The following is a 26,855-nucleotide window of genomic DNA, read 5'->3' as shown; positions in this document are numbered from 1 at the left end:
GGGGCCAACTTTTCTGGGTGCACTGGTAGGTGGGGCCTGGCTTCAGCCCAGTCAGCTGCCAGGACTTGCTTGATGTGGTGGCTCTTGTCCATCTGAGGGTCCCTGGTCTGGTGCCAGCCCACCTGTAGGTAGGGTCGGGTTCCAGGGCACAATCATACTAATTTTAATAGTTCATCAGTTCTCTTGGCTTTTATAGTTGACAGTGATATCAGCTCTAAATAATATCCAAATTCATGTCTTATTGCATTGGACATAAATTTTATATTAATTTTAAATAATAATGTTGTTAGAATACCTCTTAATCTTGTTCCTGATTTTGCTGCGATTGCCACTAGTGCACTGGTCCTCAAACTTGGGTGCATATTGAGATCATCTAAAAAGTTAAAAAAAAAAAAAAAAAAGCGCTAATGCCTAAAAACCGTCTAGGTGATTCAGTGGGAGGCAAAATTTGAGAACCACTGCTCAAGTGCACACAGACCTTTGTCATATCATTTGTCATATTAAACTATAATTATTGATTTCTTTTCTTTTGTCTGTTTTTCCCAGGAAGGTCCTTAGGGGCAGAATTTATGTTCTATTTAACTTTCAGGTATACTTTCATTTGATTATTTTCTCTATCACTGATTTTTAAATTATTGCTCATGTCTTATTTGACGTTGTACCTTTGATATCAGCACAGTGCCTGCAAAGTGGTAAGAACCTCATAAAGGTAAAAATTTCAAATATGAAGAGAAGGGTCAAATAATATCCTTAATCTTGAATAGTAATGATTGCAACAATACATTTTTAGGGCAAGTCTTAAAGGAAAGGGCAGAGAGTAGTTTTGGGGGGAGGATCAGATGTGAAAAAGTTTGACTTTAAATGTCCTTGGTGTGGTGTGTCTGGTCAAAAAACCATAGGCTTCCCACTGTGTTTCCCTCTAGTCAAGCATGTACAATTTCTCCTATCTGTAAGTAAGGAGGAGTCACAGTTCTTTCTTCAGATGCAGCCTCTCCACTTACCCTCCTTGTCAGAAAACACAGAAAACTGTTCCTTAGGTCAGCCTCTATGGGCAATGAACATTTGATTATTGAAAAGAGACTAAGTTTTGAACATTTGGTAGCAAAACTAAAAAAAAAAAAGTTCCTTTATCAAGGAAGATCAGATGAAAACAGGAGGATTGTGTTTGTTTTGTTTTGTGCTATTCTTTTATTCTTTAGTATGAACTGGGAAAAAAGAGAAAAAGTACTTCAGAATTATGCAGACTTTATATTTTCTACTTTTCCAAAATCAAGTACAATTATATTTATAGTGGAGAAACCATTTTAAGTTTATATTTAAGGTGGAAATTTTATTAATTAGAAATGTGTTCAACTGAAAGTATAGAAAAGTCCACTATAGTGGCTAGAACAAAAATAGCTTTAATCTTCTCATCTAACAATAAATCTGGAGGTGGGTGGCTGTTGACATTTGTTGTGCTGTTAAAAGTTCCATTGATAAAGTATCCAAGCCTTCCTAGTTTTAGTGAGTTGACTTTTATTTCTATGCATATTACCTCAGGGTAGCAAGGTGGCTGCTGAAAATCTGGAGAGCTAGTCTGTCTTCAAGACAAGAAGAAGCAAGGACAAAGAGCAGCACCAGCAACATCTGAAGCCCCTTTCCTTCTTTTAAAAAATCAGAATACAACAGCTTTCCAAAAAACCTGCAGAAGACTTCATTGTCATGGGCCAGAACTGTGTTACATGGCTACATATAAGGGAGATTAAGAAAGTGGGTATCTCACTTGGGACTGGGAACATGGCTACTCCAAACCAAGCTGAGCTTTGTCAGCAAGGATTAAGTAGGGAACCAGTGTTGAGAAAGCAAATAACAGTGTCTAACTCAGGCATTCTGTTTAGTTGAAATACATATTAGAAGTTTTCTCCTACTTCTCTGACAAGTTCTTCTTAGTTTCTAATTTACCCTTCTCTACCAGACTTTTAAATGTTAGGATTCCTTAAATATTGGTCCTAGTCCCTCTTATATTTTCACTTTATACTCTCTACTTAGGCAATAGCATCCCCTCCCATGACCTAATTACCCTATAACTTAATGATTCCCAAATTTATGTCCTCATTCTTGAACTCTCCTATAAGCTCCATAGTTAAAAATATATTTATTTTAAAAAATGAATGGAATAATTACATGCTTAATATCTGTCTCCTCTACTGAAAGGGATAATACCAAGTCTCTTTTAATCACTGCTCCATCTCAATGCCTAGCCAGTAACTTCTATATTGTGGGTACTCATGAAATATTTCATAAATAAATGAGAAAATTTTCTAAGCTACTGACCATGGGCTGCATCCCTAGCCAGCAGCTGGCATGTATGGCATGGTAAGGAATGCCAGTTGATTTCTGCAGGAGCCAGTAGAGTCCTGAGTACTGCAGTCATGCCACTTGGAGAAGGGGGAGAACAACATCCACTAGTCTCTGCATGGCTACTCCACACCACATGGAAAAGAAACCCCTGGAGAACAGCTCTCGCCATACCTTTTATGGCCATCCCTTCCTTCAAATATTACAGTGAAACTCCAGAAAATGTCTCTCACAATGTCTGAGACTACAATAATATAAACAGGCTCCTCTGAAACTGACGGAGCCCATTTGCACTCACAATATTGGACAAACATAAACCTCATCTTGGTAAGAGTGAACAAACAAAATATCACTAGAGTTATGAAAAGACCTATCATTACATAAAAAGGGGACCAGAGCAGAAGAACAATTTGATATGGACTTGTATCAAGATATAGGAGTAAATATCAGAAAATTTTTATTTTAAATTGCAATGAGATTAGAGAGAACATTATGTTTATAAAAAGGCACCAACAAGTTGAAGTCTTTCTCATAATTGAAATTCAAATGTTCTGGTGAAATTTTTAAATTACAAGGATTAAAATCTACCCTTTAATATATAGTCAGAAAAAAATACATAAAAAGGAAAATAAAATCTTATTATCATTGGGATTTTCATTGATTTCATACTAAATACCAGGAAATGGTAGACCAATATCTAAAAAGTTTTGAGAGAGAGTTTGTGAACCAAGAATTTTCTATACCCTTCAAATAAGAAAGAAACAGGAAAGGGTTATATTGAAGATTCTCAAACAAGACACTTGTATAGCCTGAAAAGAAGTGTTGCCATATGATTCAAAATCAAGATCTCAAGTATGGGCAGAACGTTTACCCATTCACCAAACATTTACGGACAGCACAAATTGACATAGTGATTTACATTCTTTTCTTCCTTTCTTTCTGCCCCATCTCCCAAATCTTGGCCCTCATTCCTCTTCCAAACAGGTATCCATAATTCTTTAATTTTCTTTCCTTAGGATTTTAAAAAGAATTTTCTAAAGTTTTTCTAAACTTTTCTAAATTTAGTTCTGTACAGATTAGTCTATTTAGGAATTAACAACCATGAGAGTATTACAAATTAAATCTATGGGACATGGCCAAATCTGAACTTAAGGCAAATCCACAGGCCTAAATAGAACTAGAAATGTTTTAGAATTTGAGAAAGTTTGAAAATAATAAGTTTTCAATTCTAGAAATTAGAAAAAGGGCTGAAAAATTAATTGTAAAAAATAAGGAGAAGAAAAATGAGGGCAAAAATTAGTGAAAAATTAAAAAAATACAACCATTAAGAACAGGGACAGAAATTAGTTTTATTCAAAATACTACTGTGTATAAACTCAACCAGTTATACAAATTTAACCAGATATCCAAACCTGGTGATAATTGTGGTAGAGAGAAAAAGAGAGTTCATACAAATACACAATGTTAGGGAATACAATCATGTAAAAAGAAGAGACCAAAAATTTTTAAAGAAATCACCATGTACAACTTAATCCTAATAAACATTCTGGATAAAATGGATGATTTCCTGAGGAAATAAAAAAAATTATTAAAATGGACTCAAAGAAGGTGAAAACCTGAATGGAAAATTACTATGGAAGAAATTATAATAATAATAGTATTAAAAATTGTCACAGGGAATTCCCTGGTGGTCCAGTGGTTAGGACTCAGTGCTTTCACTGCTGTGGCTTGGGTTCAATCCCTGGTCGGGGAACTAAGATCCCACAAGATGTGTGGCATGGCCAAAAAATAATTGTCACAGAATTATTCATAATAAGCATGCTAGACTCAGATGATTTTTGATGAAAATTTCAGCACACTTGCAAGAAACATACACAACTTTCTTTGTTATTTAAACTGCTCCAAGCAAAGAGAAAAGGGTGAAATTTCCAATTAATTTTACAAGGTTAACAGGAACCCAGTGCAAAGCCTAATGTTAAAAGGGGTATACATAAATACAAAAACTACAGAACAACAGAAGTTAACAGTGTATAAATAAACCACTGGCAGGTACACTCAGGAATGTATTAAAAGTGCAATACACCTTGTATTAGTTAGGATTCTCCAGAGAAACAGAACCAATAGGATAGACACACACAAACACACACACATTTATCAAAAGGGATTGGCTCATGCAATCATGGAGGTTGACAAGTCCCAGGAACTGCTGTCAGCAATCTGAAGACCCAGGAAAGCTGGAAAGTGTAGTTCCAGTCTGAGTCTGAAGGCCCAAGAACCAATGCTGTAATTTCCAGTCTGAAAGCTAGCAGACTCAAGACCCAAGAGAAGCCAATGTTTCAGCTAGAGTCCGATGGTAGGAAAAGACTGATGTCCCAGCTCAAGGCAGTCAGGCATGAGGAGTTCTTTCTTGGTCAGCTGGGGCTGCCATAACAGAATACCATAGATTAGGTGGCTTAAACAACATAAATTTATTCTGTCACTGTTCTAGAGGCTCGAAGTCCAAGGTTAAGATGCCAGCATGGTCTGTTTCTGGTGAGACCTCTTTTCTTGCCTTATAGACAGCCACTTCCTTGATGTGTCCTCACAAGGCAAGGAGAAAAAGACAGCAAGCTCTGTGGTATTTCTGCTTATAAGGGCACTAATACCAATATGAGGGCGCCATTCTCATGATCTCATCTAAATCTAATCAGCTCCCAAAGGCCCCATTTCCAAATGCCATCACACTGGAGGTTAGGGCTTCAACATATGAATTTGAGGAGGATATAATACAGTCCATAGCACACCTTAACTATGTAGGATTTATGCCAGGAATGTAAAGATGATTCAGTAGTTGGGATATTTTGATTAAATTTATCAAATTAAAAGGTTGAAGTAGATAATCTCAACACAGGCATAGTAAGCTTCAACATCTATTTCTTCTATAAGATGATAGAAGTGCTTTCTGAAACCAAAAGCACTTGTTATCTTAAGAGTACAACAGAAAATGACAAGGATACTCACTATTATTGCTATTATTCAAAAATTTTTGAATGTTCCAGACAGAGTAATAAGAAAAGAAAAAGCAGCAAGAGAGCTAAGAAAGACAAAATTATCATAGTTCGCAGATTATGTAATTATCTAACAGGAAAATACTAGAGTCAACTAAAAATCTATCGAAATAATACCAGTTGAGTATGTGACCAGTATACGGATAAATGGAAACAAAAATCAGTAGGTTTCCTACACCAGTGGTAACCAGAAAATATGAGAAAAAATAATTCTATTTATAATAGCAACAAAAATATAAAACACCTAGGACTAAACTTAGCAGGAAATATGTAAGACCTACATGAGAACACTTCAGAACTACTGAGGGCATAAAAAGAGATCATGTTTTCAGAAGGAAAAACTCAACACAGAGACTCTGAGTTAAATGTAGAAGCTGCTCTCCGGGATAACACATTCTACAGCAAACAATCTTACACAGCTTTTGAGATCTTCTCTTTCCTTTGGTATTCTGAATTCCGCAAGGAAGTGTCTAGGTGAGATTCTATTTTTTGTTCATCTTGCTCAGCACTGAGTGGGCTCTTGCAATTTAAAGATTGTTGTCTCTTTTAGAAATTTTATTCTTCAGTAATTTCCTCCTCTCTGTTTTTTTCTATTTTCATTGTTGGAGAAATTTATTATTTGGTTGCTGAACCACCTGAATTAATATTCTATGTTTCATCATTTAGAATAGCAACACAGTAGATAAATTATCTAGGAATAAATCTAACAAAAGATTTATGTATGGTATTAACATTAGGGGTAACCATACGTGGGGTAGACTCAGCCCTTTTGTGTTATCTTTGTTACTTTTCCGAGAATCTAAAATTATTCCAAATAAAAGCTTTCTCATCAAAGATGTGAAAGAACTATATGGGGAAAATATAATACTTTACTGAAAGACATTAAAGGAAGCTGAAACAAAGAGAGAGATACATCATATTATAGAGGACCCAGTAATGTAGAGATGTCAGTTTTCCATAGATTTGGTGCAATTTCAGTAAAAATCCCAACAGGGTTTAAAAAAGAAATTTGATAAACTGTTGCTTAAATTTATATAGATGAGCAAAGTCCCGAGAATAACCAATACACTCTAGAAAAAGAAGAAGATGGAGAGGGTGGACTTGCCTTTCAGATGTCAATAATTATTATAAAAAATTAAAGCATCTGAAATTAAGACAATGTGGTATTGGTTCAAGGATAGAAAAACAGATGAATGGAACAGAACTAAGGGCCAAGAACTAGACACTTCATCATATTTAAACTTGATATTGACCCATTGACCTCAGAATGTGACTTTACTTATAAATCAGTAATTTGCAGACGTAATTAATTAAGGATCTGGAGATGAAATCATCCTGAGCCCTGAATCCAATACCAGTGTCCTTACGAGAAGAAGAGAGAATACATGCACAGAGAAGAGGGTAATGTGAGGAGGCAGATATTGGAATGATGCATCTATAAGCCAAGGAACACGAAGGATTGCAGGCAACCACCAGAAGCTAGGAGAGAGGGAAAGGGTGATTTCTCCCTCAGAAACTACAGAAGGAACCAACTCTATTGACACCTTGATTTCGAACTTCTAGCTTCCAAAACTGTGAGACAATACATTTCTGTTGTTTTGAGCCACCAAGTTTGTGGTAATTCTTATGACCCTAAGAATCTAATATACTCATATTGCAAATCAGTAGAGAGAGCAGAGTTATTTGATAAATGATGTTGAGATATATATTAGGAACTTGGAAAAAATGGAATTATATCTCTTAGTTACACTATATATATATAGTTTTAAAGTCCCTGATGGATTATACTTAAAGGTGATTGCAAAACTTTAAAAAACTTTATCAGAAATGCAGGAGATACTTTTTTACCTCAAGATAGAGAAAATACTAAATAAAAATTTGATAAAGTTGATCATTTTAAATTTGAGAGCCTCTGTTCATCGAAACACACCATTAATAAAGTGAAACGATCAGCCCCAAACTTGGAAAAGATATTCACATGGCATATTATTGACAAAGTGTCATTTTCTAGAATATACAAAGAACTCTTACAAATCAATAAGAGTAGTAAGCCAAAACCCAATAGAAAACATGAGCAAATCATATAAGCAGGATTTTATAGAATTAGGAAACATAATTGATGAATATGTTGAAAGATACTCAACTCATATGAAAACATAGAAATGCAAATTAAGATAGTGAAGTATCATTTTACTGTCATTGAAGAAGAAAAAATTAGGAAACCTGACAATACCAAGAGGTTGAACTCAACGGAAAGTTTTACATCCTGTAAAGTGTTTATCATTTTGGAAAATAATTTGGTGATTTGGTCTTATCATGTGAAGTTGCACATTCTTCTATGCCCAGCAGTTCCACTCCTAGGCATACGAATGTATGTTCTAGAGAAATTTTTGCATCCATACACCAGTAAACAGGTATAAGAATGCTTATAGCATCATAGATTTTAATAGCAAAAAAGTGAAACAACCTAAATGTAGATTGATAGAATGAAAAGGTAAAATACAGCATATTCTTATAATATAATGTTATGCAATAGAAAAAAATAATGACAACTACATGCAACAAAATTGATAAATCTTAGAAACATAAAATTGAGTGAAAAAAAGTCACAGAAAGCAAAGTACAAAACAATAGTGACAATGGTTAATATCCACATAGTAGTTACTCTGTGCCAGGCTCATTCTAAGCATTGTATGTGTATTACTTCATTCAATCCTCATAACAGCCCTTTGAAAGAGATATTATTATCTTCATTTTGCAGGTGAGGAAACCAAGACTTTAAGAGGTATGTAACTTGTGTAAGTTCACCTCGCTTGGGAGTGGTAGAGTTGGCGTGAAATGGCACTCCAACCTTTAATCACTGTGCTTTGCTGCTTCTCAATCTAGCCTTATGTCTGTCTATCTTTCTATATCAATCTGTCAGTATGATGCCATTTTTATTAGGTTCAAAAACAGGTAAAACTATTGTTTAAGGATACATTCATATGTGCACAAAATAAAATTTCAAAAACAAGGTCATAATCAATAGAAAATTCACAATTACACTTACCTCTGGTTGGGAGGCAGGAGATGGGACCAGGGAGGGAGTAAGTGGTTGGTGATGCTTTGATTCTTGAGTTGGGTGGTGGGCCCACTGCTGTTAATTTGATTATCATAACTTATATCTATGTTACATATATTCTTTTGTATCTGTCAGATACCCTATGATACAAATTATAAAAATAGTCTCTCTTGCCTTTTCCCTCATGCTTTCAATGTCTGTCTTTTTGTTCTACTTTACAGGAGATTCTTTTTCTTCCAGTTGTTCTGTAGCACTTTTAATTTTGGCAATCATATTTTTAATTTCCAAGATTTCTTTCTTGTTTCCTAGTTGCTCCTTCAACATTGCAGCCTAAACTTACTTTGCAGCTGCAGCATCTTGTCAAATCTCTCTAAAAAAATTCACTGGGACTTTTTTTAAAGCTATTTACTGTTCTCTGAATTGTGTCTACTTCCTCTGGGGCCAGTTGTTTGATTTGTCAATGTGGTCCTCTTTCATGCATGCTGTTGTTTTCCTCATAGGTTTGGTGGACTTTGGTTATGAATGAAAAATTAGGTGATGCATGAGGGAGCCATTGTGGGCCATTGCTTCTTAGGGGCAACTTGTTTAGGGCTCATTCCTGGGATCATGGGAAGTGTGTATCTGTTCAAGGACAGGACAGCTCTTTCTTGAGACTTCTGTTTTAAACTTTATTCCCCTGGCAGGCTCAAACCCAGACCCAAAAGTGAGCATGAACTCCCATTTTCTTCTTATTTATGGTCTGTAAAAATTTTTCTTTCTTTCTTTCTTTCTTTTGAGCTTGGCTATGTATTTTAAAGTTTATTTTTAACAAAAATTTTACCTATATGTCTGTATTTGGAGTGGTGGCAGGGGTTCTCTTATATAAGTTCAGTAGACTATCTTGACGGGAAATCTGTACTATGACCTCTGCAATCCTATTAGAAAATGCCTCTGCTTATGTGATATTTAGTCTGTCTCCATGCACAAGGAACTTTGGTACACATGGTGAGAGAACACATCAGAAAAAGGCAGGATCCCTACCAGATCCTCTAGTTATAAATCCCAGAGTTATCTACCCAACCAGAAGCTAGGTTTCACTCTTCTTCTGAAAGCAGTCCCTTACTGTCTAGAATGTAGCTTGTCTCTCTCTTCCTAGTTCATGGCTCACAGTCCCCTATGTTAGTTTGTGGTTTTATATAATAATGCTGAAACTCTAAACATAGAGACTCTCCAACCCTCACCATTGGCTCAGACCTGGCCCACACTTTGCTCCACAGGCAAATAAAGAGTAGATGTGGTTGTGCCACCTTTACTCCCCTTGTCTGGTGCACTGGGGACAGATGCTACCAGGGCTATGGCCACTCTCTAATGTCCACCTTGCCAGTCCATCCACAGGTCTAAGCATATGGTCTGCTTTCCCATCCTCTCTGACTTGAACTGTCTCCTGTGACACTTGGCCTACATTTTCCAGCCCCTTCTTGAGGCTAAATATTGTACGTCATATCCTCGGCTCCTGAATAGGTTACTGTTGAAAACTCGATAGTTTTTATCTTCACTTATTCAGAGATGACTCCCAAATTGGTATCTCTAGCCCAGCCTATTGGATTTCTCCAGTAGCCTACCCAAGAGGCCCTCAAAATCAGCATTTCAAAAACAGAAGAATAGTCTTTTTCCAAGCACTTCTCTTTTCTGGTGTCTCTGTATAATAATCAGATTTGCTCAAGCCAGAACTGTGGGAAGTATCATAGACAGTCCTCTTATTCAATCCTCACATCTAAGCAATCAAGTCCTACTGAGCATAACTCCTAAATATTTCTGTTTGTCTCTTTATCTCCATCCTTACTATTACAGCCCTTGCTGAGTCATCTTACTATGACAGAAGTCTCATCTTTTCTTGTAGAAAGTCTGAAAGGCTCCCCACTGCCTACAAGTCAATGCCTGAGCTTCCTGTAATAGGATGAATGGTAGCCCTCCAAAAGATATGTCCACCCAGAACTTGTGAATGTGACCTTATTTGGCAAAAAGGTCTTTGTGGATGTAATTAAGTTAAGGATCTTGAGAGGGGAAGAAACCACGGAGGAAAAGATGATGTAAAGATGGAGGTAGAGGTTAGAGTGATGCTATCTACAAGAACACCAAGAGTTGCCAGCAGCTACCAAAATCTAGGAGAGAGGAATGGAACCGATTCTACTTCAGAGCCTCCAGAAGGAATTAACCCTGATTTCGAACTTCAGGTCCTCAAATTGTGAGAAAATAAATTTGTTGTTTTAAGTCACCTAGTTAGTGGTAACTTTCACAGCAGCCCTAGCAAACTAATGTACTCCCCAATATGGTGAACACGGCCCTCCAGTTCAATTTCTGCCCACTAACAAGGCTCAGTACTCCTTGTTTTTTATTTGAATTAACTGCATGGTCTATGCTTTTCCACTGCACAGACTACGTTCTTGTTTGTTTCCATAATTTTACTCACTTCTTCACTTCTTACTGAAATCCTGCTGCCCCAACAATAACCCAGACCCATTTTCTGGACTCACATTCTTCCTTCAGGGTTTGTCTTGGGCACTTTCTCCAGGAAGCCTGCCGGGACCTCCTCATGTTGGTGCATCCGTCCCCTTCTCTTCACATTCATGTTTGGAGCTCATTCTCATTTAAAAACTAATAATGAGAATTCAGGAGGCAAAGGAAGATTACTTTTTCCTCTTTTGAAAGGCCAAAGTAGGTTTCTGCAAAAAAGAAAGCTAGCAGCCTTTTGGAAATTACTCCAGTGTCTGACAAGGGAGAGATTGAATCTGCAGACAGTCACCCCTGTGAAGAAGCCTCTGATAACTTTAGTTTCCAATGTGAAAAATAATATGACTGCAAGATAAGTAGGTGAGGGAAAGACTCAGAGATTTACTTCCCTTTGTTAAGAAGGGGAAAGAACAAAAAAAGGAATGGTGCATCAGAGCACTGATTGACACTAGATATTTAATTTCTTTAAATGTTATTCTAAGTTATGTATGCTCTACTTCTAGGGTTTATGGCCCGGGGTTCTGGGCTGCTGTAATAATTGAAAACTATGCTTATCTGTCCCATTGGTTCTATTTCTATAAGAAATACACAATTGGGAAGAAAAGCATGCTCTTCTTTTAACTCCATTTGCCACCCTTAATGAGAAGAATGGCTGATTAAAAAGGTACTATGCCACCTGTTACTGAATTTCCAATGTATAAAGAGAATTTGGATGGAAACAAATAGATTTCTAAATGTTTCCTTCCTGGACAATACTCAGTTGAGTTGTGGCAGATATCATGGTGGTCATACTTATAATAGCAAAGCTGGGAAATATAGAAAGTGGGACCAATATCTTGTTTTTTTTAAGGTAGCCATGTGATGGTATAACTTTGGTGTACTGTCACTTGGTACTCAAAAACACAAGTAAATATATGGTGTGGCATAATTATTTTGGAATTTCTATATTTTAATTGCTCCTTGTGCAAGATTACCTTAAAGCCATGTCCTGAAACAAACAGGAGTGCTCTTTACATTATGAATCCGTGAGACCTGAAATTAAACATGGCACATCTTGGGGCATCGATTTTCCTCATTTATTTATACCACAAATATATTTTGAAGTAAAACCAACAGGATTTCCTGACAGGCTGTATGTGCATTGTGAACAAAAGTGTGGAATCAAGGAGAACCCCAATCAGGGAATAATAATATTATTTCCTGAGATCAGGAACATTGTTGGGAGAGGATGGTGAGAAGTCAAGGGCTTGTCTTCTGCATTTTAAATATGAGTGTCCTATTAGATATCTGAGCAAAGATGTCAAGTAGGCTGGCAGATATATAAGTCTGGAGCAGTTGGCCTGGAGATTAACACCTGGAAATCATCAGCACAGAGTTGGCTGTTAAAGTCAGGAGACAAACGGAAATTACCTACCAAGAGTGTGAGAGTAAATAGTGACTAGGACTGAGCCCTGCAACATCCCATAATTTAGAATAAAAGGGGAAGGATCTAGCAAAGGAGAACTAGAAGGAGGAGCCAGTGCCAGGAGAATGTGGTGTCTCTGAAGACAAGTGGCAAAAGTGTCAAACGCTGATGAGAAGCTAAGTTGAGACCTGAAGTATATTTGGCCAGGTAGAGATTACTGGTGATATTGACAGGAGAAATTTCAGTGGAGTGGTAAAATAAAAGCCCAATTGGAATGGGTTCAAGAGAATCTATGCAAAGAACTAATGGATATAATGAATATAGACAACTTTAAAAAGAATTTTCCATAAAGAGAAGTGAGAAATGGAGCAGAGGTGGAGCAGAATGTGGGGTTAAGGAACATAATGCAGCATGTTTGTAAGTTAATAGGGATTTTGAGGCTACTTACGATTGTAAGAAACAGTAGATTAAAACCTCAAAACATCAAAGCAAGAATTCCAAAGAAATTCAAAGCATAAAACGTTCATTCTTGATGGCAAAAAGTTAGGCATATTTCTTTTAAACAAAGATGCCTAATTCCACAGTATAACAGAAGTCCATGCTGCAGACAATGTGATTTCTATATTCACAATCTACAAAGTTACAAACCATTGGACTTAAAGAGTTCAGTAAAGTTGTTGGATATAAGATCAATACACACAAATCATTTGTGTTCCTATCTGTCAGTAACAAAAATACTGGATTTTAAAATCCATTTTAAAATGGATTTTTAATATGTAACACCTAAAAAAATAACAAAACAAACAAACAAAAAAACCCTAGAAAATAATTCAGAATTTATGCAACAAAAGATGTATGGAACCTGTATGTACTGATATAACATCAAATTTGCCCAAAAGACATAAAGGATCTATACAAAAGAGATAAATCTTGTTCAGCCCATTAATGGAATGATTTAGTTCTTGTAAAGATGGCAATTCTCCTGAAATTAATCTATTCATTCAATACAATTAAATACTTCCTCAGATGTGTGTGTGTATATGGAACTTTACAAAGGGTCAATAATAGCCAAGACAGTTTTGAAGTAAAATAAGAATAGAGTAGGTTGTCTTGCCCTATTATAAAGCTGTAATAATTAAGGTAACATTGGCACAAGGATGATCAAATAAAACAATGGACCAGAATAGAAATCCCAGAAAAGGTACTATGTATATATGGAAAATTGATATGTGGCAGAAGTAGCATTTATAATTACAAATCTTTTTGGAAATAATTTTCTAATGATAATGCTTATTCATATGGAAAAATAAAACATCCCTACCTCACACCATATGTAAAAATATATGATTATATACCTAAAAGAGAAAAGCAAACAATTTTTTTAAAAAGAAAAGATAATTATGTATTATTCCTACCATAACCAGAATCTAACCCTGAGAAAACATCTGACAATTGAGGGACATTCTACAAAAATAAATGACCTGTACATGCAGCAAAAAAGAGTCCATTTCAGTAAAGACACATAAAGGCTGAAGTATTACAGATTTAAGGAACTTTAATAGACATAAAATTAGATGTAATGTATTATCATGAACTGGATATTATACCAGAAAAAAATTTCCCAAACTTACATCATTATAAAAACGGACAAAATTTGAGTATGAACTATAGATCACAGTTTTTTATCAACGTTAAAATTCCTGATTTTGATAGTTATACTGTAGTTATGTGAGTGAATGTCTTTGTTCTTGGGAACTATGCAGTGAAGTATTAAAGAGGCATGATGTGTACAACTTTCAAATGATTTAGAAAAAGTGTACTATCAATAATGCATACTAATTAAAATAACAGTGCTTAATATAATTATATAATGTGAATTATATAATTTATTATTTTCTATTATATGTAGTATTATATAATATACAACACATAATGTGCAATAAATTAATTATGTATATATAGAGAGAATAATAAAGCAAATGTGACAAAATGTTGGCAATTGTCGAGTCTGGATAAAGAGTATCCAGAATTTGTAAGTTCTCTGTGTTTGAATTATTTTAAAATGAAAAGTTAAACAAAGTAAATATAGGAGAATATTGTACTTATAAATCCAAATATCAAATATACATCATGAACAGAAATATTCAGAAATTTGACTACATTAAAAATTTCAAAAAGCATCTGTGTGAGAAAAGACCAAGAACAAAGTGCAAAGATAAGTCACATATTGAGGGATAGTTGCAAAACTTGCAACCAGTTAGGATCTAAAATATATTAAAAATCCTAATAAGTTAGCAAGAGAAAACTAACAAGCTTAAGGATATAAACAGGCAATTCACAGAAGAGGAAAGCTTAATGGCTACTAAATATGCGTCATTATTCAACCTATTCAGAATAAGGGAAATGAAAACTGAAGCAACAATTTCACATCAACCGTATAGGCAAAAAACTTAAAAATCGGGCCATGCCAAATATCAACAAGGATACTGAGTAGTGTGAACTCTAGGACAGGACTGGTGGGTGTTTAATTTATTATTACTAGTTTCGGAGAGCAATTTGACACTAATCCTACAAACCCAATCCCCATATTCCTATGTTAACACATCAGACAAATGATCACACAGGTGCACAAACAACATGTAAAAAGAAGTTTATTGCAGCACTTTTTGTGATGATAAATTACAGAAGCAACAAAATGCCCATAAAGGAGAATGGATAAGTAATTGCAGTATGTTCATACAGTGGAATACTATACTATACATTTGTTAAAATGAACAACTTACAGTTACATGTTCTGAGACAGATTAATCTCAAAATTATTAGTAAAAGAAAAAAAGCCAGTTGCAGAATAATATCATTTATGTAAGTTTTAAAACATCCAATCAATTCCAGGTATTGTTTATAGATACTATTATGGATTGAATTGTGTCTCCCAAAACGATTTGTTGAAGTCTCAGAATGTTATCTTATTTGGAGATAGTATTGTTGTTAGTCATTATCCAATATGACTGGTGTCTTTATAAGAAGAGAAGACAGAGACACACAGGGAGAATGCCATGAAGGCAGAAATTGATGTTAAAGCTACCACAAGCCAAGGAACACCTGGGGTTACCAGAAGCTGAAAGAGGCAAGGAAGGATTCTCCACTAGAAGTGTGGAAGGAGCACGGCCCTGTTAACACCTTGATTTTGGACTTCAAGCCTCCAGAACTGTGAGAAAATAAATTTCTGTTGTCCTAAGCCACCAAGTTTATGATACTGTGTTACAGCAGCCCTCAGAAATTAATACAGATAAATTCACGTCTATGGATATAAAATGGAAAATGTATATATAGTCACACATGCAAGGGGATAGTAAGTACCAAATTCAGGATGGTGTTTATCTCTAGGGAGCAAGGAGAGTTTCACAGATGGCTCTAATTATAACCAAAATGTGTTATTTCTTTTAAAATATAGAAAAATAAGGTTTGACATAATTTGGTAAAGGGTCTAAAAGGGTTTGTCATATTTTCCTGCATGTATAAAGTACTGTATAATACAAAAAGAAAAAAATTGTAAATTTTAAGAAGTACCTGGGGCATGTGTGAGTGGGGCATGAGTTCTTCTGGAGTCAGTCTAGCAGGGTTGATGCCCATTTGGATGGGGATAACTGTTGGGAGGATGTGGAGGGGAGGAGTTATTGGATATAGTGGTTTGGCGCCCTTTGGTAGAGGCTGGGCAGTGACAGAAATTCAGTGATGTTGGTTACTCTCCAAGACTGGCATTGCCTTTAAGATACATGCAGCCCAAGTGAAGGTAGATCTTTCTCAAAAGAATTATCAGAAATTAATTTTTATTCATTACCTTAGGAGAGAGGCTGCCTCATTGTTGAGAAGCTCTTGTTAATAATAATAAATTTTAACTGTACAGTTCTTTAAAGTTTAAAATGTAATTAGAAACCAGTTAAAATATATTAAACTGGATTTTTCTCGCCTGCAACTTTACCTTGCAGTCCAGATTCTGTCTTTATAAGCAGAATCCTTCTTTGCTATCACTTGATCTCGCTAGATCTTCTCTCCCCAGACTCAATGCCCCTACTCATTTTTTTTTTAAAGACAGCCTCTAGGACTTCCCTGGTGGCATAATGGTTAAGAATCTGCCTGCCAGTGCAGGGGACATGGGTTCGAGCCTTGGTCCAGGAAGATCCCACATGCCATGGAGCAACTAAGCTTGTGCACCACAACTACTGAGCCTGCGCTCTAGAGCCTGCGAGCCACAACTACTGAGCCCACGCGCCTAGAGCCCGTGCTCCGCAACAAGAGAAGCCACTGCAATGAGAAGCCCGCGCACTGCACTGAAGAGTAGCCGCCGCTCGCCGCAACTAGGGAAAGCCCGCGCGCAGCAACAAAGACCCAACACAGCCAAAAATAATAATAATAAAAGAGAATAAAATACCTAGGAATAAGCCTACCTAAAAAAAAAAAAAAAAGACAGCCTCTAATGTGCAGATCTATCTTCAAACTAATAAGACTATAGGTGTGTTCAAAACTTTCAGCGTGCAGCTCAGAAGCACAAAGAATTTTTCAGCTTTCTTTCTGACTTATGGTTGTTTGCTGAGGTGAGGACCCAGGGGTCTGAGCTGGCAGTGCCACTGTGAAGAGTGCTGACCCTCAAGTCATACAGGCTCTGTGGCCTTCATTCTCCTCATCTGCAAAATGGAAATAATTCTAAGCTAATAGGGTTGCTATATGGATTAAATGAGATATTGCAAGTAAAGTGTCTGGTGTCTAGGAAGACTTAGTAAATGTCAGCCACTGTTATTTATTTTACTGGCCCCTAGCTCCACAGAAGTGGGTGTTCCTATAGTATTGGCAAGGTCCTCATTAACCCAAGTGGACCATCCTAGGAAAAATATCACAGAGGAGTTTTGGTTTCTACAAATGAATTTATCACTTAATTTCATGATTCAAAATATCTCACAGCATGAAAATTTCTTTTTTTCTCCGGGTTTATTGAGATGTAATTGATGTATAACATTACATAATTGACATTTAAATTTAAGGTGTACAAGGTGTTGATTTGATACACTTACATATTGCAAAATGATTAACACCATAGCATTAGCTAAGACTTCCATTAGCACAAAAATTTCTTATATTGAGGCTAATGCTGAAATAGCATGATTTCGTTCTTGTTCCTGTTTTCTTTCTCTGAATTATCTCACCAGGTGTTGGTTCTACACACAGAAAACCAAGAGGATGTGGGGTTTCTTATTATAACTGAAACCTTAAATTCTACCTTCTCCTTCAGTGTTAGATTAGGGGAAAGTTTTTAATCCTCTCTCCTAGGGGAAATGGCCAGCATCTTCTAGCTTCTATGGGACTTTCCTTAGGGACTAATATTCCTGTCACCAATTTTGAAAAATTTGAAAAAAATCCATAATTTGGGGAAAAACTGATCCATTTTACTTTAGGCTAGTTTAAGATTATTTTTTATAATGAGAAAATCCAGTGTCAGCAGGATGACACTGAAATGAAATAGTCTCATATACTGCTGGTGACAATATGAATTAGAAGACTTTCTGGAGAGTAATTTAATAGCTCGTGCCAAATGCCTCAAAAATGTTTTGACTGTTTGGCCCAGCAATTTTATTTACAGGAAAATTGAGCTTTCTAGGGAAAGATCAATGAACAAATATGTTTAAAATAACATTATTTATAGCTGGGGAATTTTTTAAAAAAGAAATGTTCAAAAATACGGCATTAGTTAAATTGTGTCCTATCATCAGATGGACTATTATACAGCTAATAAAAATGTTTATGAAAAGTATTGAAAAGTGTGAAAACCTCTGCTTATAAAATATCAGGCTAAGAAAAGATATAAATTATATTCAGAGAATGGCTTATGTTGTGGAAAATGATACACACAGGAATAAAGAATGGCTAGCAATAGATGACACTGGATGGATAGTTTTTAATTTCCTTTTCTAAATTATTATGTATCTTCCAAATCTTCAATAAGCCTGCATACCCTTTGTTATCTGAAAAAGTCCATATAAAAAAGAGCAAAAAAATGTGTCACCCAAACTTAACTTTTATGTTTATCAATATATTACCTTAAATAGTCAAATAGTGCTAAAAATCTTATAACAAAAAATAGCAGTCACCTGCCCCTCTCCTCACCTTCCTCCTCTATCCTGTAAAGAAGTAACCACTTTAAAATTTCTAGCTTCTTTTTATGGCATTTAATCCATATACCTACAGAGATTCATTGTTTCATCACATTTATACATTGAATTTTTATTACAGTAGATGAAGGTTTTAGGATGGTCAACTATTCCCATTAACCATTCCCTTTCTTCCCTGTGTATATATACCAAAATTTTCAGTTGAATACTTTCTATTCCTATAACTGTGGAAATACTCTTCTTTGCTTTGCCAGGCAGGGTATTATAGTGTATCTTATATTACAGTTTTATAGTGTATTATAGTATATAGTGTATATGTTCCCTTTCTTGTATGACTTATGATTTTTCTTGAAATTAATTATTGTCTTATTTTTTTATTTGCTTAATTTTCTTTGGCCTAATGGCTGTGTTCTTCAACACCCTCCAACTACTCAGTAAGCTATCTCTAAATACAGCTCTTCCCATGAGAAATATTTTTAGATCATCTCTTTGCTCATCCTGCCTGACACCTACCTGAGACCTACATCCTACCTGAAGATGAGACATCCTACCTGAAACCCTCTGTTTTCCAGCTCACCCTGGACTGGTTCCTCTGTAGTCCTCTTGTGCATCCTGGCAGTTTCTATGCTGTTATAATGGATATTCATGCTCTTATATTAGATACCATATTTCTAGGATCTGATATCCTCCCATATCTTTTCTTCATTTTGTCAAGGTACATCCACCAGGGAAAGGCTTCATGAAAGATAAAAATGTGATACATTACATGTGTAAATATACTCATTCTATCTTCACTCATAATTGACACTTTTGCTGGGTATAGAATTCTATGTTGAAAACCATATTCAATCAGTTGCTGTTGAGAAGGCCTATGGCTTCATTTACTTGATTCTTTGTAGGTAATCTGCTTTTCCTCTTTGGAAATTCTTTGGGTCTTCTCTGTATATTCTTGAATTTTATAATTATGTACCTTGACATGGGTCTAATTTTGTTTATTGGGCAAGTACTGAGCAGGCTCTTTTAGTCTAAAAGCAAGTGTCCTTTATTTCTTAGATACTTTCTTGTATTAAAAAAAATAATTTCCTCTCCACCATCTTATTTGGTCTCTCTTCTTTAAATTATTCTTATTTGTATATTAAAGCCCCAGAGTGATTTTCTAATTTTCTTACTTTTCACATTCATTTTTCCTCTTTCTTCTTTTTAGTTCTACTTTTGATCACTTTACCCACTTTTAAATTTTGACTAATTAATCATATGTGTAATTTCTAAGAGCTCTTTCCTTCTCTGATTATTCTTTTCTAAAGTTTGTTGCTTTTATCTCATGGATGTAATATTTTCTCTTTAAGGATATTAATTATGGTTCTTTGGGAGTTTTCATCTGTTTCTAGCATTGTCTCTGTTTCCTTCAAATTTCCTTTTGTTTCTTTGTTTTTGATCCCCCCCTTTTTTTTTTTCATGGTAAAGTGTTGTTATGCATTTATATCTAAGAGTGAGTTTCCTAAAACCTCACTGAAAGTTCTGTGGATATGGGTAAGGCCTTGCATCTGGAGTAGTTTACTTTCTCCAGAGAAGAGTCCTTCAGTCTTTTGCCTGCATGTATGAGCCTAACTGATAGCATTCTGTAACTGGGTGGGAAAGAACATTGGAGAGGGTTTTCTCTATTCAGTGGTTTTCACTTAATCTTGCCTCCTGCATTCTATCTGAGCCAAGTCCAGAGTTCTCTTGTTCAAATTTTTCAGAGAATATATTTCTAGTACTCTAGAGGTAGGGGATTGATCACTTGACTATGAAGTGACATGAGCTTGGAGATTCTAATTGTTTCTTATACAGACTAAACAATCCCTGTTTTCAGGTCCCCCTCCACCCTATCTTCTGAAGTACATGATACTTACTGAGCCTTTCCAGGGTTCTGTGGTAGTTACTCTGTGCAAGTAATTAAATTGACCTTTCCATTCCTCAAAGTAATTTATTTTACTTACCCATTGCTTTCCCTCTGTCTATATATTCTACTTCAAGTGTCAATGAAAATGAAGTTTGTTTGTTTACTTATTTAATTTTTCTCCTTGGTATTTGGAAGTGATTTTCAAGCAGGAAGAGAAGTGAAAACATCTTAATTTCACTTTTAAATGTAAGAAAATGTATCCTCAAAATGGACACCAAGTTAGCCTCTTTCCTCATGCCTCCTGCATCTTCATGGGGGCAGTAGAGGACCAGCTAGTGCAGGGTTGAAAGGAAAGAACAGGGGCAAGCTCTCTGCTGACATGTTCCTAAACATAATGAGAATATGCATCCAGTGTTGGACAAAACCTGTTTTTCTTTCTCTCTCTCATTTTTTGATTCTCAAATTAAAAGGAACTTGTATCCCAGGTTTGCATGTACCCTGCAATATATAACTGATTCTGTTTAGGATGATTCTTATAAACAAAGTGAATAGGGCAAGCAAAGTGATTTTTGTAGATGAATTAACATTTTTAGATGCCCATGGGAACTTGCTTTAAGAGTAGTAAATCCTTGCAGAGCATGTAGATGGAATTTTTAAAGGAAAGATTTTCTTTAAAATATGCTACATTCATGCAGGTACAGAAGAAAGACCCAGTAGCCATTCTCTTTCTTAACAAAATTCCAAGCTGGGATTTCTCTTTGCTTCTAAAGCAAAGACTATTCATTAATAGGATGTGCATTTGTCCCACATGGGAGATTTCCCTCAGGCAGACACTTCCCAGTGACTGTCCTGCATGGATGCTGTAGTCAAGTGTGTCCCATATGATTTTCTCATATGAATATTACTAGCAGTCTCATATCTGTGTTGGGGGTTGAGAGTCTTTATTTTGAATAATCTTGATACAGTTTGTAATAGGAGACCAGTAGAACATAGTACAGCTCCTAAGCACTTTCACATTTATCTGGAACTCAAAATATGGATGTTAAAACAGATCTCACTGTCTTAATTTACTTCTTATTTCTATACATGTGATTATCAGATCATGTCTATTTGCGTCTTTCTATCTTGAAAGACCATCTAGGTATTTTGAAAACTCTGAGTTAAGAGAAAGGGTTAGCGTCTTAAATATCTCTAAATAAAATATTTCCATTAATGCCTGTAAACAAAATCCCACATTCCAGCAGCAAAAATAAAGAGGATGGAGGCAGGAAATAATGGAGAAAGGGAGAAGAGAAATCCCTTTCTTGGGAAACAAATTGTTTTGTGCCTGGGGGCAGAGACTGAGGAGGAATGGATATTTGGCTGATTCCCACCCTGGGGCAAGCACTCCTCTCTTCACTGTATAACATTAAATCACTACATCCACACAGGAGTTCTGCAAAGCAGGTATCGGCATCCCCAAATTGTAGGTGAACAGACTGAGGCTAGATATTTTATGTAAACTGCCTATAGTAATTCAAGTAGTAAACAAACCTTCTATGTAAGTAGTAAAGACAAACAAATAAAACAACAAGAGCAACAACAGCAACAATACCAGTCAAGTTTCCCTAAGACTAATCATGAGAGCTCGGAGGAGCAACTTGGATAATTTAAACCATATTATTCAATGAACACCTTAACTGTTTAGTGCTAATGCTATGTTTATACACTCCCTAGTACAAAGGAAAATGGAGAGGTTGATGACATTGAGGTTGACAACGAATGTTTTCTTGACTAAATGTTCACTTTATCACTGAGCATAACTTAAAAAGATTTTCAAACCCATGTGGAGTTTGTTATAAGTTTACAGCCCTACAGCATTAGGATCTCGCTGTCATGGAAGACACTTGAACCCTGAACAAATCTAATTATCTATGAATTCCTGTTACAGAAAGGGGAGAAAAAAATTACTGGGTCATAGTCAGGACATCTGGATTCAACCTTGACTCTTACATTTAATAGCTACATGATTATTATAAAAAATAAACAAGACCACTTTGGGTCTTGATTTCTTATCTGTATGATGAAGACATTGTAATATGAGATCTGTTATAATTCCTATTCTGTTAGAGTACATCCTTCCTGCTGGACAACTTTCCATCAGAAAGAGTTCATGGATGATAAGTTTGTCCTTAACTTTCTGAAGATGTATTTATTTTGCCGTCACTCTTAAATGATAGTTTGGGTGGGTGTAACATTCTACATTCAAAAGTATTTTTCTTTACAACTTTGAAGACACTGATTTACTGTTTCTCTCCATCCAGCATTCCTGATAAGTCTCATTTCAATTTTATTTAACAAACAATTGTATAGAATATACTATGTGCCAGACATTGTTCTATGTGCTTTCTAAATATTAACTCATTTACTCCCTTAACCACCTTAGGAGGTAGGTATTATTATTATCCAATTTTACAGATAAGGAAAATGAAGGACTAAGGATAAAGAGCTTGTCTGAAGTCCCACTGTTTGCAAATGGTAGAACTAGGATTCAAATCCACACATTTCAGCTCTTAACTAGCATGCTTTTTTGGCTCTTTTTATTTATTTATTTATTTATTGGCTGTGTTGGGTCTTTGTTGCTGCATGTGGGCTTTCTCTAGTTGCAGAGAGTGAGGGCTACTCTTCATTGTGGTGAGCAGGCTTCTCATTGCAGTGGCTTCTCTTGTAGCACGAGTTTTCCATGCGCAGGCTCAGTGGTTGTGGCACACGGGCTTAGTTGCTCCGCGGCATGTGGGATCTTCCCGGATCAGGGCTGAAAGCTGTGTCCCCTGCATTGGCAGGCAGATTCTTAACCACTGCGCCACCAGGGAAGTCCTTTGTTGGCTCTTTTATTCCTGTTTCTTTGTACATCATCTGTTTTATTTTTTGTAAAAGCTTTTAGGATCTTCCCTTTTTCCTTGGTGTTCTGAAATTTCACCATGATATGAATAGGGGTGTATGTACATGTGTGCGTGTGTGTGTTTAATCTTTATTCTACTTGCTAAGCCCTTTTAATCAGGTGGGTTTAATAATTTTTTTTAATTTAATTTTTGGAAATTTTATCTATACATTCATGTATCTACTCCCTTACATTCTCATTATTTTCTTTTTTGGAACTTCTTTGAAACAGATGATGAAACTTCTGGCTCTTTTGACCCTGTCCCTTCATTTTGTTTTCATACTCTTACATCTTCATTTCTGCTGCATTCTGGTAAGAGTCCTCCACTTAAACTTCCAGCTCATTAATCATTCTTCTGCCAAGTGCATTTTGCTTTGTAGACCGTCTATTGAATTTCTTCAACAATCTAATTTTTAATATCTAGTACCTTGAATTGATTATTTTCACATGCATACATAAGTGTGTATATACATATATACATCCACAAGCACTATACTTTCCACATGTTTTTGAGGAAATTAATTGAAGTGAATCTACTGTCCTGCTCCACTAATTCTATTAATTATTCTTTCTTAGGTAACATTTCCTCCATTTGTTGAGGTCACTGGCACTCGTGGTGTTGGGTTTCATCAAATATTTAGTGATTTTTGTTTGAGAACACATTTTTATAGTGAAATAACATGTTAGTAGAGTATCTTCTAATAGCCATACTGGAAAAAGTAAGATTCCCTTGGTACATTAGAAACCGTGAAAGATTTCTTGAAAGATGCAGGTCCCATGAGAACATACTGAAAGCAAACCATGCTCCAAAAATATGTACAGAAGAGACAACTGCAAAAAGTAGGCGTGACAGGCACTAGGAAGGCTCTTCATGCAGTGGGAATAAGAGGGATGCCAGGGAAAATTATAGGAAAGTGAATTTCCCACTGGGGTCTTGGTCCTCCCTGGGATCTTAGGATGACATTTTAATGATAACATCTCTGGTATCTTGTCCTTGGACCCTGACTTAATTCTTTGTTTTTTTAAATTTAATTTTATTATTATTATTTTTTGGCTGCATTGGGTCTTTTTCGCTGACCCTGGGCTTTCTCTAGTTGTGGCGAGTGGAGACTACCTTTCATTGTGGTGCGCAGGCTTCTCATTGTGGTGGCTTCTCTTGTTGCAGAACATGGGCTCTCAGTGCATGAGCTTCAGCAGTTGTGCCTTGTGGGCTCTAGAGCACAGGCTCAGTAGTTGTGGTGCACAGGCTTGGTTGCTCTGCAGCATGTGGGATCTTCCTGGACCAGGGCTGGAACCCACGTCCCCTGCATTGGCAGGCAGATTCTTAACCACTGCGCCACCAGGGAAGTCGCCTGACTTAGTTCTTAATAACGTTTATTGCTTCTTCTCTCCCAAGCTTCTCTTTCAAATCTCTCTTGCCCTTTTTGGTGATTGCCCCACACCCCTCTGCCCACACCCTCAATGATGTTCATTTCACTATGTGATAATTTTTGGGGCAGCTGCTGTATAACCAGAGTAAAGATGCACAAGTGTTTGACAGGGAGGAGAGAGAACTGGACTGAGAGCCACAAGACCTAGTTCTTAGTCTCAGAATTGACTTGAATTTTTGTTAGGCTTTGAGTTTCTGATTTTTTAAAAAATAACTTTATTTATTTATTTATTTTTGGCTGCGTTGGGTCTTTGTTGCTCTGCCCGGGCTTTCTCTAGTTGCGGCGAGCGGGGGCTACTCTTCGTTGCGGTGCGCGGGCTTCTCATTGCAGTGGCTTCTCTTGCTGCAGAGCATGGGCTCTAGGCACGCGGGCTTCAGTAGTTGTGGTACATGGGCTCAGTAGTTGTGGCTCGTGGGCTCTAGAGCTCAGGCTCAGTAGTTGTGGCGCATGGGCTTAGTTGCTCTGCAGCATGTGGGATCTTCCCGGGCCAGGGCTCGAACCCATGTCCCCTGCATTGGCAGGCAGATTCTTAACCACTGTGCCACCAGGGAAGCCTGATTTTTTTTAATTGTAGTAAATATACTTGGAGGATGAAGATTTATATAAGTTTTTATTTTAATTTATCTATTTATGTATTTATTTTTGGCTGTGTTGTGTCCTCATTTCTGTGTGAGGGCTTTCTCCAGTTGCGGCAAGCAGGGGCCACTCCTCATCGCGGTGCGCGGGCCTCTCACTATCACGGCCTCTCTTGTTGCGGACCACAGGCTCCAGACGCGCAGGCTCAGTAATCGTGGCTCACGGGCCCAGTTGCTCCGCGGCACGTGGGATCCTCCCAGACCAGGGCTTGAACCCGTGTCCTCTGCATTAGCAGGCAGATTCTCAACCACTGCACCACCAGGGAAGCCCTTTATTAAGTTTTGCATTCAGAAATTTTGAAAACTGTAATGTCAAAGTTCCCTACTTCGTTCCAGCAATGTGAGACTTAAAATATATGTTTTGCTCAAACGGACCATTAATATCTTTAATCCAACATATATAATGAGGTAAATGTAAACATAAAATTAGAAAACAATGAGCTGTGCATTAAAATTAATTACAGCTTCTTCAGAAGCATGTCAGTTAAACTGTCAAATTATCAAGGATTAATCATATATGAGCTAAAAATTGCTAAAGAAAATTTAGGCATTACAAGTAAAATTATGAAGATAATCAAATAATAGTCTTTAAAGGGAAAAGTCACTCCAGCTCCAGATTCTGAATTTACAAACGGAACAGATTCAGGTCAAGTCCTCTGAAGGGAAGAATGAATGGCATGATGAGCTTGGGGGAGAATCTGGTGGAGGGGAGAATGCAGAGAGCAGAAGCCCTTTACAAAAGACTCTGCCCCTGATTCAGTGGAGTTTATTTCTGCTTCACTTTCCAACTTCACACCCATAAAGGAAAGAAGCTTCTGTGGGTTGTATATAAGGAAGCTGGTTGTGTCCTGAAGAGCACTGGACACAGATTCCGGAGCTGGGGTTCCAGTTCTTATTCCTCCACGTGATTGCAGAGGGAGCCTGGATGCATCCTAACGTCTTGGGACTTATGTTGCCTTAAGCACAGAATGAGAATACAGGGCCATGTGACTTTCCTTCTAGGCTTGAAAAGCTGGGAATAACCAAATGGGAACATACTTAAACATTTTAGACAACTTATGAGATCCAATCTTTCCTTTTAGTTTAAGTGAAATTACAAATGAAAGAAGTCAGGCAGTGTCCCAGATTTCAGAAAAACAAAATTATTTCAACTCTCCTTCCCCAGCTCTGTCAATGTGCTGTGTCTATTTCAAATCCCAGGTCATTTTTGGCAACCCCTAGGAGAGAGGATTAAACACTTTCCCCTAATCTAACACTGACAGAGAAGGTAGAATTTAAGCCTTCAATTGTAATAAGAAACTCCATCCAAAGTTGATTGTATGTAGAGTGGTATGCTGTATAAAAGATGATGGTGACTATACTTTGGGTGATAATGATGACTGTTCTTTCTTTCCCATGTTTTCAGACCTCTCTCATGCCTCCACACCAGTCATTCTTCTCTGTCTTCCCCAAGACATATCTTTCCACCTCACCTCACCTTCGTT

At 36.6% G+C, this 26,855-nt stretch overlaps 1 long non-coding RNA gene across 1 annotated transcript in view; it reads left to right on the top strand.

The window, feature by feature from the left end:
• The first annotated feature begins 10,487 nt into the window (after positions 1–10,487).
• Positions 10,488–26,855, top strand: part of LOC309659456 — a 125,613-nt gene continuing 109,245 nt past the window's right edge. Inside the window, exon 1 of the long non-coding RNA XR_014262821.1 lies at positions 10,488–25,170. This is a non-coding gene — a long non-coding RNA (uncharacterized lncRNA). The remainder of the gene's footprint in view (positions 25,171–26,855) is intronic.

The sequence above is a fragment of the Balaenoptera physalus genome (genome assembly GCF_965194825.1).
Source record: "Balaenoptera physalus genome assembly, chromosome: 4".
Lineage (NCBI taxonomy): Eukaryota > Metazoa > Chordata > Mammalia > Artiodactyla > Balaenopteridae > Balaenoptera > Balaenoptera physalus.
This window is presented reverse-complemented; position numbering and strand designations above follow the sequence as displayed.